This window comes from Hakea prostrata, chromosome 7 (genome assembly GCF_041222555.1).
Source record: "Hakea prostrata isolate BN-2017 chromosome 7, UWA_Hpros_2, whole genome shotgun sequence".
NCBI classification, from domain to species: domain Eukaryota; kingdom Viridiplantae; phylum Streptophyta; class Magnoliopsida; order Proteales; family Proteaceae; genus Hakea; species Hakea prostrata.
In genome coordinates, this window is record NC_142606.1 from 69,042,049 (window position 1) to 69,058,529 (window position 16,481).

The following is a 16,481-nucleotide window of genomic DNA, read 5'->3' on the forward strand; positions in this document are numbered from 1 at the left end:
AAAATAAAAACCACATGAAAAGTAATTCATCCAATAATTGTTAATATGGAAGATAGAGCGTGTGACAATGCCAACACCAAAAATTATGACCAAGAGACCTATTCCCTGCAATGAAAATGCACCAATTAGTAAAATAAAGCAACTAATAAATTAATTTATGCAAGTTAGATAAGCACAAAAAGTAATGATGAATAATGTCTTACCAAACAAGAACTGTGAGTACTTATGTGCAACCTACACTCCTATTTAACTTAATTAGCTGTTGGTCAATTACAACATAAATAAAAGTTAATTTTCAAATCAATTATACCTACTTAGTTCTTAGCTAAATTATATGTAGGTAAAATGAAACATAATGGTTTATCATTACCTAATACAGAATTCTTGTCCAATATCAATTTTGTTAATAACTCCAATTTCTCCTGCATTGCATCATACTTTTGAGCATTTAATTTCCTTTCTTCTTCTCTTTGTCTCTTTTCCTCTTCTCTTTGCCTCTTTTCCTCTTCTCTTTCTTGTTCAACTTGTTGGAGTTTTTTACTCAACTCTGCAAGTCTACCATCCAACTCCTTGTTTTGTTGGGTTTTTGTTAGCCCTAAATCTTTTGGACTTACTCCCGCTCCTAACAAACGTACCCGACCATGGGTATCTGGTCCCAAATGAGTGGTGAAGATACTTTCTAGGACTGGAACGTCATTTCGATTCTCTTCAGGCAAATTAGCCAACTCTTCATTTATTGCTCTCTGATCATTAAACATTTGTCAACCAAGTTAGCCCACTAAAGACTCTAATATCATATCATATCATTCATGCAGACATTAATCTGATACATAAATGCATACCATTATTTCAGCTGAAGTTGGATCAACAGGAGTTTGATCCTTCCTTGTATGTGTTTCGAAAAACATCTCTATCCTTGTAGGGTCCAAACCTTCAGGATGCTCCTTTTTCTAAAGAAATCCAACAAAAAATAAATAAATAAATAAACAAAGATAAAAATGTTAACTAATAGTTTGCATACATGTTCACAATAATTTAAATAGAGTGACATTTCAGAAACGTGCCTTCATGCGAAATCTTTGTGCATAGCTTCTTCGACCACAAGTATGAGTCATCTTTTGGAGCTTTCTGATGTCAGTATTAACATGACGCATCTTCTGCATAATAACAAAACAATTAAAAGATTAACATTGTATAACATTGACTCTTACTTATAAAATGTATGTTCACAAATAAATGACTTCTTACCGTGTTCTTTTCACTATTCCATATGTCTATAAGTTCTTTCCATTGATCTAATGGAACCACCGCTGGACAATTATTGATTGCATCATCAATAACTCTTTTCTTAGTTCCCTTTTAAAGGCCTTCCATTGCAACCCCATTTTGACAAATACCCATTTCTTACCCAAAGCATCCACTTGATATTTCTTCTGCAAGAAAAAATAATTATTTATCAAAAAAGGAACATCTTAATTGTAAATACTAATGTAGGTAAGATTGTTAATTATTTTACCTGCATTTTATTCCATAACGCTTCCTTGTAGTGAATGGGTACTTTCCTCCAATCGTCATAGTTATAGGGGAGGTTCAAAGCACTTCTTACCTCTGTCCCTAGGTAAGTAATGAACTCTGCTACATAGCCATCCTCCCCTTGTCCATATACATTAACTATGACTTGCTTTATTTCCTCCGGAGCCATCCTTCGCGTCTTAAAAGACACATTTGGACCCCTCTTGTGACTTTTCCCTACAATTGAATTCCAATATATCAAAAACAAATCAAAGGCACATAATTCAAATAAATTAAAAATTATAAGCATATCAAAAACATCCTCACTCAGAGTTGAAGTTGAAGTGCTTGAAGAAGGAGTAGAATCCACTGGATCCATTAAAAGTCACAAAGTGAAACACTAACAAAGAAAAACCTGTAGATGTATAACATTATATTATCATTAGACAATCAATTACAACATAATAGAGAACTATAAAAGACATTCAAATAGCAAGCAACTAAAATAAGATGGTGATTGAGTTGTATCAACAAGACAAATTTGAATATGATATCTTGCACACAAAAAAAATGCATTAGGAAACTTGGAAAATGAAATACTAAGGAAAGTAAACTACTTACGACTGAAAAACAAAACACAAACTATGTAGTTCAAAAACACGTCTGATCATATTCTAATTCAAAATTGGGTTTGTATTGAGCAACACCACAGGGGTGTCAACTATTATTCCATCCACATCTGTCCTTGTCCAGTTAAGACTCGGATCACCAACAATCATTTGTCCAATATTTTGACTATTTAAAAGAGAGTTGTTGGTATGTTTGACTTGTATCTTCAGTGACATCACCTTCCATATCATAATTATCACATACTGATGATTTTAAAGCAACCAACCAATCAGGCCTCAAAGGGTTCGGTGTATAAAACACTTGCTCTGCTTGTGTAGGGAACACAAATGGGTCATCCATCTCATTTTTGCCAGAATGCATCAAATAATTAAAATTGACAAGGGTAAACCCAATATCATCTTTCTTCACTCCTCTCTCAATGTCAGCCCAATCACAACGAAATAAAACAACTCTGAGATTTGCTGAATATTCTATCTCAATAACTTCCTTCAGTATGCCATAATAAGCGACATTTCCTTCAACAGGCCTTGGGTCTTTACTACTAGCAACACTATGAGTTACCGTTGTTACCAAGACACCACTATTCTGAGTTCTTCGACTCTTTTCACGATCCTTTGTGTGAAACCTTATACCATTAATAATGTAAGCACTGTAGCTTTTGTATTCCCAACTTGGACCATTAGCCAACCATCTAATGTTGTCAGGTACCTCTTCCCCACGTTGGCATAGATGATCAACCTACCCAATACAAAAATTATTTGTTATTTGTATAATTAACTTACAATTAATCTATTAGAACTATCTACCATTAGAATCATTACACTTACTTAGTCTCTAACCACTTTGGAAATGATTCTGCATGTACTTTTAATCTGGCTTGCTCACGTACTTTATGACCCATCTTTTTTTTAAGTTCTTGAAGATGTTGCCTATAAAATATAATATTAATAGTCATATCACTCAATATAATCATTAATATGAAAAGTTATAATAAAGTAACTTATGCACTTACTCTTGATACGTCTTAATGCCATCATAATGAATCAATACATATCGATGAACCTGAATTAATTCTTTTGGTTCTAGCCGAAGCAACTGAAGCTTCCCAAGTGGTCTACCGAAGCATGAAAACACAGAAGACTTGTTTGTTTCCATTTTCCCATCATCATTATTCCTTATTGGACGATTTACCATTGTTTCCACACCTCCCAAATACCTGGAACAAAAGATCAGGCATTCATCTGCAATGTATCCTTGTGCAATGGAACCTTCTGGCCAAGCTGCATTTAGCGCATGGTCTTTTAAGTCTTTTGTTAAATCTATTCAAATAAAAGCATATACATAATTTATTCCACATTCCCATAGTTAAGCTTAAGAGATTAGATAAAAATAACATCATGTGTAATATTATCTAACCTTTCAAAAGGATACATCCATCGGTAATGTACTGGTCCACCTAACAATGCTTCCCGTGGTAAATGAATGAGAAGATGTACCATTACATCAAAGAATGATGGAGGAAAAATCCTCTCAAGTTGGCAAAGTGTTTCTGCAATACTTGATTCAAGTTTCTTAAAGTCTTCTGCTTTACCAACTTTAGAACACAAACACTTAAAGAAGCCACATATTGCAATCAATATCACCTTAACATGCTTTGGCAATATATTTCGTAATGCCAAAGGAAGTAGTTGTTGCATAAGAACATGACAATCATGACTCTTTGTACCAAAAATATTCCTCTCTTTAACATTCATACAACGTGAGATATTACTACCATAACCATCTGGTACTTTTAATCCCTTTAGGGTAGTGCAAAACATGTCTTTGTCTTCCTTTGACAACGTGTAGCATGCAGGAGATATTAACATTTTATTAGTCCTCCCCTCAATCATTTGTGGATGAAGAGCTGGTCGAATTCCCATTTCTTTCAAATCTAGACGAGCTTTGATGTAATCCTTAGTTTTATCTTTAATGTCCAACAATGTATAAATAATGTTGTCACATACATTCTTTTCTATATGCATTACATCTAGATTGTGGCGCAGTAGATTATCTTTCCAATATGGTAATTGAAAGAAGATACTTTTTTTCTTCCAACTCAATGGCAATGGATTTTGCTGAACTCGAGCTCTTTTTCTCTTTTTGCCATCATTTTCCATAGGATCCTTACCAAATGCAGGGAAATCAACACCCTCCAATTGGTTTAGCACCAAAACTCCTGAAGGAGATTGAGGTGCATCCCTATACTCTGTTGATCCATTAAAACATCTCTTATCTTTTCGAAATTTATGATTTGAGGGAAGGAACCGACGATGGCCTAAGTAACAATACTTCCCACCATGTTTTAACCAAGCTGACTCTTTAAGCTCATTGCAACAAGGGCAAGCAAATGCACCTTTTGTGCTCCAACCGGATAGATTAGCATATGCTGGAAAATCATTTATGGTTCACAAAAGACATGCACGCAGTCGAAATGACTCTTTCTTATATGCATCATAGGTGTCAACCCCAGTTTCCCACAGTTCTTTCAACTCATCTATTAAAGGTTGTAAAAACACATCAATATCATTACCAGGCTCTTTGGGTCCAGGAATCAACAATGTCAACAAAAAAGACGTTTGTTTCATGCACATCCATGGTGGCAAGTTATATGGGACCACAATAACGGGCCATGTGCTATAGCTTTTACCACTTCTCAAACTGAAAGGATTAAATCCATCACTTGCCAGGCCGAGTCTAACATTCCGTGGGTCTTCACTAAAATGATGGTTCTCTTCTATCAAAATCTTTCCAAGCTTCTGAATCTGCAGGATGACGCATTTTCCCATCATCAATACGATGTTCCTTATGCCAAACCATAGCAGATGATATTTCTGATGACATGTATAATCTCTGCAATCTTGGTTTTAAGGGAAAATAGCGTAATGTTTTTGCTGGAACTTTATTATTATCAGGGTCATATCTTGAAGTGCCACATTTTACACATGATTTAGCATTGGATGTCTCCTTCCAGTACAACATACAATCATAAGGGCATGCATCAATATTTTTATAAGTAAGCCCTAGGTTCTTAATTATCTTCTTTGCCTCATATAGTGACTTTGGTAGAGCATTATCTTTTGGAAGTGCTTTCTTTAATAAATCCAACAATAAAGAAAATGACTTATCACTCCACTTGCAAAGGAATTTTATATGATATAGTTCAACAATAAAAGACAACTTGGTGAATTCCTTGCATCCAGGATATAATTTCATCTTTGCATCTTGCACCAATCTTTCAAATTTATCTACATCATTACTTACATCCAATGTGGCATTAACCCCCACTCCTCCAGACATATTATCCCCAGACGTATGTTTGCCAAATGCATCATGTAACATGTCATGCATGTTATCAATATCGTTGTCTTCTTCAACATTTACCCGATTGTTGTCTTCCTTCAACATCAACATACTACACGATTGTTGTCTTCTTCAACATTTGCAAATTCTTCCCCATGGAAACACCAAATTGTGTAGTTCCATATAATTCCATCACATATCAAATGTTCAAACATTTCAGCCCGTGCTCTTGGCAATCGATTATTGCAATTTATACACGGGCATACAACCTTCTCCAAAGTAGATACTTGTGAAAATGCAAAATCCAAGAATTGTTTGACACCCTTTATATATTCAATTTTTACACGGTATCCAGGGTCCCGTGACTGTGTAATCCAATGCCTATCCATTTAATGAAACTAGCATAAAATATGAATCTCTCAAATATGTATAAATAGGAACTTGTACATGTATAACTTAACTTTATCATTAGACATTCAATTGAGAAGCATTAAAGTTAACATATAACCAAGAGACCTCAGATAATGTATATCATCTTAAATTTATCACATCATAGTATTCTAAGCAGTTTCTCAAGTATAAAAACAATTTTTATAAATGATGTAAGAACAACGACATTAAGAACGACAACTTTATCCAAAAAGCTCTCAAATCTTAGCTCTTCTCTCATCTCTTGGAACAAATCGATGGTGGGAACTAAAGAGGAGAAAAACAAATCTTACCCTTTGGAAAGAAGAAATGAGAAAATTGGTTCATAATAGAAAGTGAACTTCTGGTAAATTTAACACTGGTTATGAATCAACAAGAGAGTATGTGGCATGACAAATTGAAGTGTGATTGAATCAAGGGAGGTGATAAGAACGTGAGGTTCTTTCACCTCAGCACTCTCAAACCAAGGGCTTTTAACAAAATAAGAAGGTTCAATCATGAAGGTCTTCATGTTTCAGATACAGAGCATATTGCAGCAGCTTTTAATTCTCATTTTCAAGACTATATACAGCTCTTCTTCTCCTACCATAGAAAATTCATATTTCTGTCACATCGAAGGAAAAGTTTCAGAAGAGGGAAGCAGGACTCTGTAAGCACCAATTACAGATTTGGAAATTCATGAGGCAGTGCACAGTATTGGAGCATACAAAGCATTAGGCCCTAATGGGTTTTCAAGTATCTTTTATCATAGATCTTGGGTACATGCGAGTCTGACATAGTCAAATTTGTCAAAGATTTCTTTATGACTGATAGCTTCTCCACTGCTCTAAATCATACATACATCACATTAGTTCCTAAAGTTGATTCTCCAAACTCAGTTGGGGACTTCAGACCTACAGGATTATGTAATGTTTGCTATAAAGTTATTTCCAAGGTTATCATAAGTATGCTTAAACCTTTGCTCAAGAATCTAATCTCATTTAATCAGAATGGATTCCTTCAAGGTCGACGCATTCATATTGTTTGGTTGGCTTTTCTTATTTATTTTAAAGAATCTAATCTAACAATTCTCAGAATGCATGCTGGACATTGAAGATCATAAAATTTTTGAAGTGTCTACCAGACGCTGAGATTTCTTGATGCTATATATAACGTTACAAAAGATGTCAATTTCAAAGTAAAAGAACATAATGATTATCAGATTTATGGTTTCCTCTCACATTTCTGTATGATTCTATGTTCTTTATACTTGCCCCTAGAAAAAAGGGGGTACTCACTCAAGTTTGGAAACAGTCTCACTGAGAAAGAAGCATGGGTAAGGCTGCATCACTGCATGCACTATCCCCCTGACCCACAATGATTTTAACCTCGTGCACTGGGTATGCCCTGTTTTTTTAATTTTTCTTCTAGATTAACTAGGACCAGAAATGCAACCTCCTGGCTTGATCAGCTCCATGTTTTAGACCATAAAGTTATAGTGTTTGCATTATCTAAGCCCCTATATTTCTTCAGGTGCACTAAAAATCGTTCGTCTTAGATGTGTGACATTGACAAGTTTCATCAGATGACACAGAAGCATGTTTTTTTAGGACATGGAAATTCTCAATTATGATGTGTCAAGATCAGTTTGTATAGTCTACTCAACGAATGCAAATGGGAAGTTTCAAAAGAACTATGTCAGTAAGTTTCATATCAAGGGTGAAAAAAAAAAACTGCCTACCCTCATCCAGATATTCAATTGGCAAAGTAAAATATCTATCTCACTAGAACCTGGGAGCTAGAATATGTTTCTTTCACTACAAAGTGCCTCCTAAGACAGGATTTCTCTTACGGTCAGTCTCTAATAGACTAAGAAATTAAGCCAATCAGATGAAGTTACTGTGAGTTTGATACTGTTCCACAATAAAAGTGTTCAGCAATTCACATTTGTGAATGCATATATGGTACACAACACATTTTCTACAAGCATCTAAACTTGAGGCTGTAGGTCAGCCTGCATGAAGAAAAATGAACACCATAGTTGTCAATCTGTCAGTGCCTGGGCATCCAGGTGCTGCATGCCTTGTCTCCTAGGCAATACCTTGTAGCCTTGGTCAGTGTCATCTTGATCTTTTACCACCCTCACCCTCCCCTCCCTCTGGAATGCCTTGCTTGCCTAGGCACCATAACAACTATGATTGACGCTATGTCTTCCAAACTTGCACCAATTCCATCCACAAATTGGACAAGAAAGGTGCAAAACTAAAACAGGAAACGAATCAATATTATCCAGCAGATACACAACTAAACCACCACAGAGAGAGAGAGACAGAGGGGGTGCAAAAATCTACAAGCTTGCCAAGTACATACAATCTAAACTAGAATATTTCTTAAACAAAAAAAATGCAATACAAATACTGAGCAATTGAATCATGAGCTCTTAGATTGATAAGATATTTCTATAAGTAGAAAATTATCAACCTGTTTCCCTAAGACCAAAAATCATCTTTTTTACAGAAAACAAGTTCATGAACAGATCTTGGATGTAAGATTCACCTGCATTAACAACAAGACCTTTTGAATTTCTGCCAACTCCTTTTCAAGATTATCTTCTTGTGCGGCCGGCCAGACTTCGAGTTGCCTCAGAATTCTTCTGAGCAAAACTGCCAACTGAACAGGAGAATAATTAATATTTAGGAATAACAAAAAAGTAAAAAGAAAATGGCCAGTTGAATGGTAAACTGGATCATATATATTCATCAAAGCAACAATATTAATTAGCTACAATACATATTAGTAATGATAGAAAAGGTGCAATATTCCCCCCTCCCCAGGTTAAAAGGCATGAAACTGATTTGCCAGGTGATTTAGCATTAATCAGATGCTCATATCTTGCACCCTTAATTCCTTTTGTTGCAACTGTGATTACACAAAAAAGGTTCTTTAAAATAAATAAGAAAAGCCAACCAAACAATATGAACATACTAATGTCTTCCACCATCAATTAGATCACAATTTTCTATTCATTTATTTATTTATCTTTAAACAATAAATAAATTCACTAATCAAAGGAGTGAAGGGGAAAATTCATATTTGACAATGCACCACATTTCGTTACAATAAGGGAAAAAGGCCTATAAGAAAATAACTTCCATGGTTGGGTGGGAGCGCAATCAAATTCATATAAATCTCCAAAACCGCCCCTAAACTTCCGTGTTTTTTTCTAATTAGTGGCGATTTATCCAAAACCGCCCCTAAATATCAATTATTAGTGGCGGTTTATTAAAAACCGCCACTAATTAAACGTCAATAATTCTACTTTTTCTTGTAGTGAACTGTGATACACAAAAAAAACCAGAATTGTAGTTTCAAGAAAAACACTTAAAAGTTCAACTTACAGCATCCCATCAAAGGAGGCTCTAGTAGTCCCATTCAAAGCCCCAGATAAAGAAGAGGCTCAAACCTCTCTACAGAAAGAGGAAACAACATCAGTTCTCATCACTTCAATAGAAGACTTAATTAAGCGGTAGCTGAAAAGCTAGTCATTTCCACTGCTCTTCAATGGCTACATCAATTTCTGCAACTGGGTTCAGAGGAGGCCTTTCTTCTTCCTTCCATGGAAACTGGGGGACTTCATTTGCTGGTGGTGAAGATTGCACTGCCCTTGCAAACTCAGTACCCAGATGGGTTCGTGTTGCTAAGCCAGTCTGGTCACAACCAGTTATGAAGAACGTTAATGAAGGTAAAGGTGTATTTGCCCCAGCTGTTGTTGTTACCCGGAATGTAATTGGCAAGAAGAGGAACGTTTATCAGAAATAATAGAATCGTGCTTGATATAAGTAATCTCTTGTGTTTGATAGAGTTACTTGGAACATTTTGTGTTCAAGATTGACTTTGGATGCTAAGATCAGGTAAGATTTAGGCTAGGTTTTTTCTGCTTTGTTTTGATGTGGACCATGGAGGGTGAGATAATAATAGCTGAAAAGTCTTGATAAGTTTCTAAGTTTCTTACGTGCGGAGGAGAAAGATTTAGGGACTAAAGGGGATAGTTTTTCTGGGTTGAGTACATCCATGGACTTGAAGCCATATTTTCTATCACAAAAGAGGTTGTTTGTTTGAATTACCTACACAATTTTGTTTTTATAGGTCATTGGAGAGCAGGGGATTGGGGATGATAAGGAATTAAGGTTGGGATGAAATATGGTAGGCTTCTTAAAGAGCGAGGGGTTCTAAGCTTGGAAAGGCTAACCTGGGTCTTCAGTTGAATCTCTTTAGTTAAAGAAGATGAGGGGATTGGGTTAAGGTCAAGAATTGAAAGTCATGGGAGAAGATGAAAGAGGTAGCAAGATAAGGTAATGGGTGACTTATGCCTTTCTGTTCCTTTTCTTATTCTAGGGTCAAAGAATTGAAGGCATGGGGGAAGACGGAAGAGGTGGTAGGAAGAAAAATAGAGACTTGCACCTTTTATTTCTTTTCTTGTTCTGGAGATAGCCTGACATCGAAATTCTGGAGATAATAGTCTCATTTCTCAGCCAAATGCCATGTTGGGAAGTCGTTAATAAAGAAAGTAATATCCAGGCAATTTACCTTTTCTTGTTGAAGACTCTAAAGTCCTGGTGGTTCTAATGCCAGATTCTCTTTGGTGTTGAGCCCTATGATTATTCAAAGTGCTGATAGTTGAGATATTACTATGCATACTTCCATTTATTTACATTTTGTTTTCCAAATTATAGTGGATAGTCAATTCTAAAGCACCCAGAAATTTTATTTGTACCATCAATATTTTTGTCACTTAGTCTTGTCCTCCATTCTTTTCCTTTTTCTTTATAGGAAAAATGAAATCTACCATGACATCTACATGATGGCACCCCTTAATAATATGGTTTCATAGAAAGACAACTAAATAGAAAGAATACAAATAGAAAGACAATTAAACAGTCAGTTGGACTTGTCCTACTAAGACTATTAAGCAACATTTGAAATACATCCAAGTTTTGAACGGTAGTATCACCAATAAATAAACCGAAATAGTACAACAATTCAAACCCAAAACATTTTCTACTGAACAGGGAATCCAGAACATTGTTCAAGATCATCTTTGAACAAAAAATCTGTAGTTATCACATAGCACCAAACAGCTAAACGACTTGGTAACTATAACATATCTAAATGAGAGCTATCAAAAAGTCATAATATGTATCAGTGCTAGTCCTTATTTATATAGCCATGCGGGTCAGAATGCTTCCAGGAATTATAGTTAGTAACATTCCAAGTGCTGTAAGAAGCTTCAGTTCATCACAACTCTGGATTGGAAAAATGGCACAGGATCCTATTTTATTGAACCATGCAATCACAAGGAGAAAATTCATATTTGAAAATGCACCACATTTCGTTACAATAAGGGAAAAAGGCCTCTAAGAAAATAACTTCCATGGTTGGGTGGGAGCGCAATCAAATTCACATAAACCTTACTCAGAAACTTAAGTTTTGCAAATTTAGAAATTATAGCATTAACTGAGAAGGCCTCTAAGAAAAGAACCTCCATGGTTGGGTGGGAAAGGAAATTGATTTTACCTGTCCAACTCAACCAAAACAAATCACATCGACAAGCAGCGAGGAATTGCAAAATCTGATTCTGCATTCCATAAACAAGTTTACGTTTATGAGCAAACATAATATTATTTAAAAAATATAACTAGAAAAGAAAACGCTGCTGAAAGATGAAAGATGAAAGCTGAAACTCACACTGCTGAAAGATGAAAGCTGATCCCTGCCTTCAACCTCACACACTTGATGAAGTAGTTGTTACTTTAGGTAACTAAATGGTTTAACACCTGGGAAAAAATATCTTTGATTGTGAAAACTCTCAAGACAGCAAGCATTGATTGTGCACATCAACCTACTCATAAGTGTGAGTAAATTCATCCAATGGGAAGAAACCCAACCCTGTCTCTGCAATCTGATATTACAAAAACACTCCTAATTTCCATGAGTCCAACATGAATATCGGCTGAGAAACCACTAAGTTATAGGAATTTGGAAATGATAGGTTGTAATGCAAGCTACATCCGTTGGATAATTCGATTTGTTCTGCTCATTAGAATATTCATCAAACACCGAATCAAATTAGCAGCATGAACAAATGTCAGTTTCCCTAATTATAATATATAAAACATGAGTTACTGCAACAGAAGGAACATTTAATGTCAAAACTCAAGGGAGTATATATGTAGAAAATCAATGATGTTAAAAACAAAATTTCTCGGTTCAACGGTTACATGACTGCATCAACTTCACAAAATTGCTAACTAATATTCACTAATGAATCCTGGTTGATTCTTGACTCAAATGAATTAAAGCTCGGGAGGAAGGTTACAAATCAGTAGCACATCCACTCATGGACAAGCTTCAAAATGCAGCAAAGCACAGCAAAGGATGATGAAATTTGTGTCTAATGCTTTCCCCTTGATTTCTGTTGGTATAACTAATCTAGAAAACTATGTAGCAGAAAGGGACTTAACTCCACCTAAAGCACAATTGATTATATGAATTGCTGTCAAATTCATTCCCATCCTCTGCATTTGAAGAATACTCTTAATCATGAATTCCATTTCCTGCATTTGAAGTAGTTCACAGCAAATGGTATCTATAATATGAGTTCAGTAGCTTGGGTTTTAAGCAGGAAGGGCCTTATGTGATATATTAACCCAATCTCTAATAAGAATCATATGATGTTTTTATTAACTGAAAAAGCATTTACAAGTCTGAATACAGAGTGAAGCATCTATTGCACTGGTCATCTATTGCACTGGTCATCTATTGCACTGGTCATGTGCTTAATAATTTACTGTTGCTGAGCTTATTGAGTTCAAAATGATTTTTTGTGGATATATTGTAACGAAGAGAGCTGTATTTTGCTGAGGAAGATTTTATTATGAAATATGGTCATATGGTCTGCTAAATAATTGGTGCAATCTAAATATATCATTACCAGGACCAAAATGCAAATAACTTCAACTCTCAGAACTCTAAAATCAAATCGACAAATAAAAAGAAGAGAGAAACACAACACATGCAAGTTCTGACAGCCGCACAAAATCAAATCCAAAATCCTATATTCAGAAGAGAGAAGAGGAACTTACAAATAGAAATAGAAGATCACGAATCGCCTCACCTAAATCAAACTAATGATCCACAAAAAATATCAAGATGAATCAGAAACCCTAACAAACAATACAAAAAGAACAAAACTCAACAATACTGAAAACAGAACCAAAAATATACCCTGAACTAGAAAAATAAAACAAAACAGGGTGACTAGATTACGATAGCAGATATTAAAACTAAAATGACTCGGGAAACTAAAAATTCAAGATAGCAATCGCAGATCAAGAACAAAATAAGTTAAAACGAAGTAAACACCGATAATGAACTAGAGCAAAACACATTTCTGAAAGCATGAAACCAGAAAACTGCCATGAAGAGCCATAAACCACCGTATTTACCTCAAAACCACTCTCGAGATACAACTTTCACTTCACAGGATGGTTTCGCACTTTCCTTCGCAGGGACTGGTCTCCACGCTCAAATAAATCAATGTACCAACAACAAGGCGAAGAGAGATAGAAGCAACCAAGAAATCGTGCTGAGTTGAGAGGACGAGACGAAGAGACACAGAAGAGGCATATGGCAAAGTTTTTCAACTCATCGTCTTCCGAAAATCGAAATTGAAAAGTAGTGAAAAATAGGTGCGGGGTTGGGCGGGAGGAGTGAGGGAAAAGCCGGCGGTAAATGGAGAATAATATCTAGGAGCGGTTCTGATAAAACCGCTTCCACCTTCGTATTCAGTGGCGTTAACACAACAAACACCACTAATATTTTAATATTCAGTGGCATTAATAAAAGAAACGCCACTAATATTTTCATAATTATCGACAGTTTTAAAAAACCGCCACTAAACCCCTCGACCTTTTTCTCACCCTTTCACTCGCCCTTCTTCCTCCCATTCGGATCGGTGTGTGTTTTTTCTTAATTAGTGGCGGTTTTCAACAAAAGGCCACTAAATATACATTATTAGTGGCGGTTTATTATAAACCGCCACTAATTAAACGTCACTAAATCTGCTTTTTCTTGTAGTGACTGAATTAGGTATGAAATCGAGCATCTTCCTTCCCCCATTAGGCCGTCATCATCGAGTGTGGCTCACCTCCATCAGTGAGCACATACCATGCTCTCTTGACGCTTTCACCACATATTAGGTGTAGAACCCACATCTGAAATACTGATAAGAGTAATTCAGAAGTGAATCCCAAGAGTCCTACCCTAGTTGTGTGATGGAGAAACAGCAAGGAAGCAATATATGCTCCCCCGACGGAAAGGTGACTGTGCTCATCATTGTCAGTCTAGATCACAGTACACTTCCTTGATGCTACTTCACTAAACAATAGGTGTGACACACAATTTGAATACTGAGAAAATAATTCAGATTTATGACCCTCAATGAGTCACACATAGACCTCACTCCTACTGTGTGGTGGGAAAACCAGACACAGAGGTGGTTCAGACTCATCAATGTTGTCATCTTCATCATCATATACATGAAAGATGTTCAATTAAACTCTACAATGGATGCACGGTGTACAGTGCCTGGTTGCAAAGACATTTATGAGGAGAAGCTGAAGCATTTTCAAGCCTTACAGCTACTAAAAGAAATATGGGGAAAAATGCTATTAGAAGTTGATGAAGTTGATAGGGTGGAGGAAGGTCTCCTTTCTGCAATGTTTTATGCAACCAAGAACGGAACAGTTGAATTCATCGAAGAATGTATCAAGACCTGTCCTCAACTTTTGACGCTTTCATCAGACTCACACGATGATGAAACAATACTCCACTGCGCAATCAGACACCGCCAAGAAAAGATTTTTGGGCTTATTCATTATCTATGCCCAATGAAGAATGATCTTGCACTGATGACCGATGAATCAGGAGACTTCATGTCACATATAGCTGCCAAAAGACCAGCTAATATCGAAAAGACCAGCTAATATCGAAAGGCTGAATCAAGTTCCTGGTGCAGCTCTTCAAATGCAACGTGAGCTACTCTGGAGTAAGGTGATTAGTTTTCCCTTCTTACATGTAGTCATCAATGCATGCATCCAAACTTTGAATATTCAAGGCATGCAATTCTATTCATCCATCATCATGATCATGATGTGTAGGTGAATTTTAAGATTTCCTTTTTTCATCTAATATAGGAAGTGGAATATATTATGAAGTCCAACTATCATTGGTGCGAAGACAAAAATAAGCAAACACCAAAAGCATTATTCACGGAAGAGCATAAAAGACTTACTAAAGGAAGGCACTACATGGATGAAGGATACATCAACACAATGTATGGTGGTAGCAACATTAATCAGTACGATTATGTTTGCGGCACTGTTTACAATACCGGGTGTCGAGGACTATGGTGGTGATCTAACAGAAGGAGAAGCCAATAGATACATACATGGCAAGTTTTCAACAGTTTTTGTCATATCAAATGTGTTAGCACTTTGCTCTTCCGTTGCTTCAATGTTAATGTTTCTAGCCATCATAACTTCACGATTCGCTGAAGAAGATTTCTTGTCAACTTTGCCTCGAATGCTGATGTTGGGCCTTTCATTTCTCTTCATCTCTGTAGTGGGGATGATGATATCTTTTGTGGCAGCTGTCTTGTTTATGCTTCCATACGGGGTTCGTTTATGGGCCTTTGCCCCAATAGTCATTCTAGCAAGTATCCCAATCAGTATATACGCGCTAGTGGAACTTCCATTATTTATGCAATTGGTGTTTAACACATCTTCGTCAGATGTCTTTGGGAAGAGAACCAAATAAGCATGCATGAGAGGGTGTGGTAGTAATTAATCACCACTGGCAATGTGTTGTCACGAGAACAACGTGTAAAGGAACTAGCTTGTGTTACTGTGTATTAAGTGAAATTTACCAGCTTAGTGGAAGAGCCAATTGGTGTCAGGCAACAAAAGATCAAAATTTGAAGAAGGATCAATTTATTCTATAGAAAGAGCTCGCAACTTTAGCTATTGGAGCATTAATTTGTTATATATGGTAAATACAAGGAATATTGTACAGTATGGCCTTGAATACAGACTCGTACTAAATCTAGATAATGCTTTTGTACAAGGTGTCTAAGACCATCTACGGTTTCTATCAGATCATCGTCTTTAATAAAGACTTGATCCAACTTCACACTGTTATTATGTACGTCACAAGAAAGTGACAACAATCATAAGGAATTGAAGTTGGTAACATATCACTTATATGCCACTTCATCCATACCCTTCTGCAATACATCTGAACTTTTCTGGATCTGCCTCTACTCCTCCTGAAGATGAAGAATCCGAAGAAAATCACTTTTGGTAGCATGAAAGTGCATTTTTTTGATTGAGGAATAGCTACTCTGCCCTCAAGACATCCATTACTCATTGTAGATGCTTCAGATGATCCTCCGGGGTTTTGCCATACACCAAAATATCTTCAAAGTATACTACCAAGAACTTCCCAATATAGGGTTTGAGTACCTGAGTCAA

General features: G+C 36.1%; 2 long non-coding RNA genes across 3 annotated transcripts; both read right to left on the reverse strand.

Moving 5' to 3' along the window:
* Positions 1–111: 111 nt before the first annotated feature.
* On the reverse strand, positions 112–1,743 carry LOC149011860 (uncharacterized). Of its 2 annotated transcripts, XR_016174702.1 has the most exons (4): positions 1,517–1,743; positions 1,249–1,433; positions 1,065–1,157; positions 112–950 (listed from the first exon to the last, which is right to left on the reverse strand). It is a non-coding gene; the product is annotated as an uncharacterized LOC149011860 (long non-coding RNA). The 2 variants fall into 2 exon arrangements; XR_016174701.1 differs by having other exon boundaries at positions 1,065–1,433.
* Positions 1,744–1,840: 97 nt separating this feature from the next.
* Positions 1,841–11,757, reverse strand: LOC149011861 (uncharacterized). Its single transcript, XR_016174703.1, has 4 exons — positions 11,638–11,757; positions 11,467–11,527; positions 8,449–8,562; positions 1,841–1,927 (listed from the first exon to the last, which is right to left on the reverse strand). It is a non-coding gene; the product is annotated as an uncharacterized LOC149011861 (long non-coding RNA).
* Between the last annotated feature and the right edge of the window lie 4,724 nt (positions 11,758–16,481).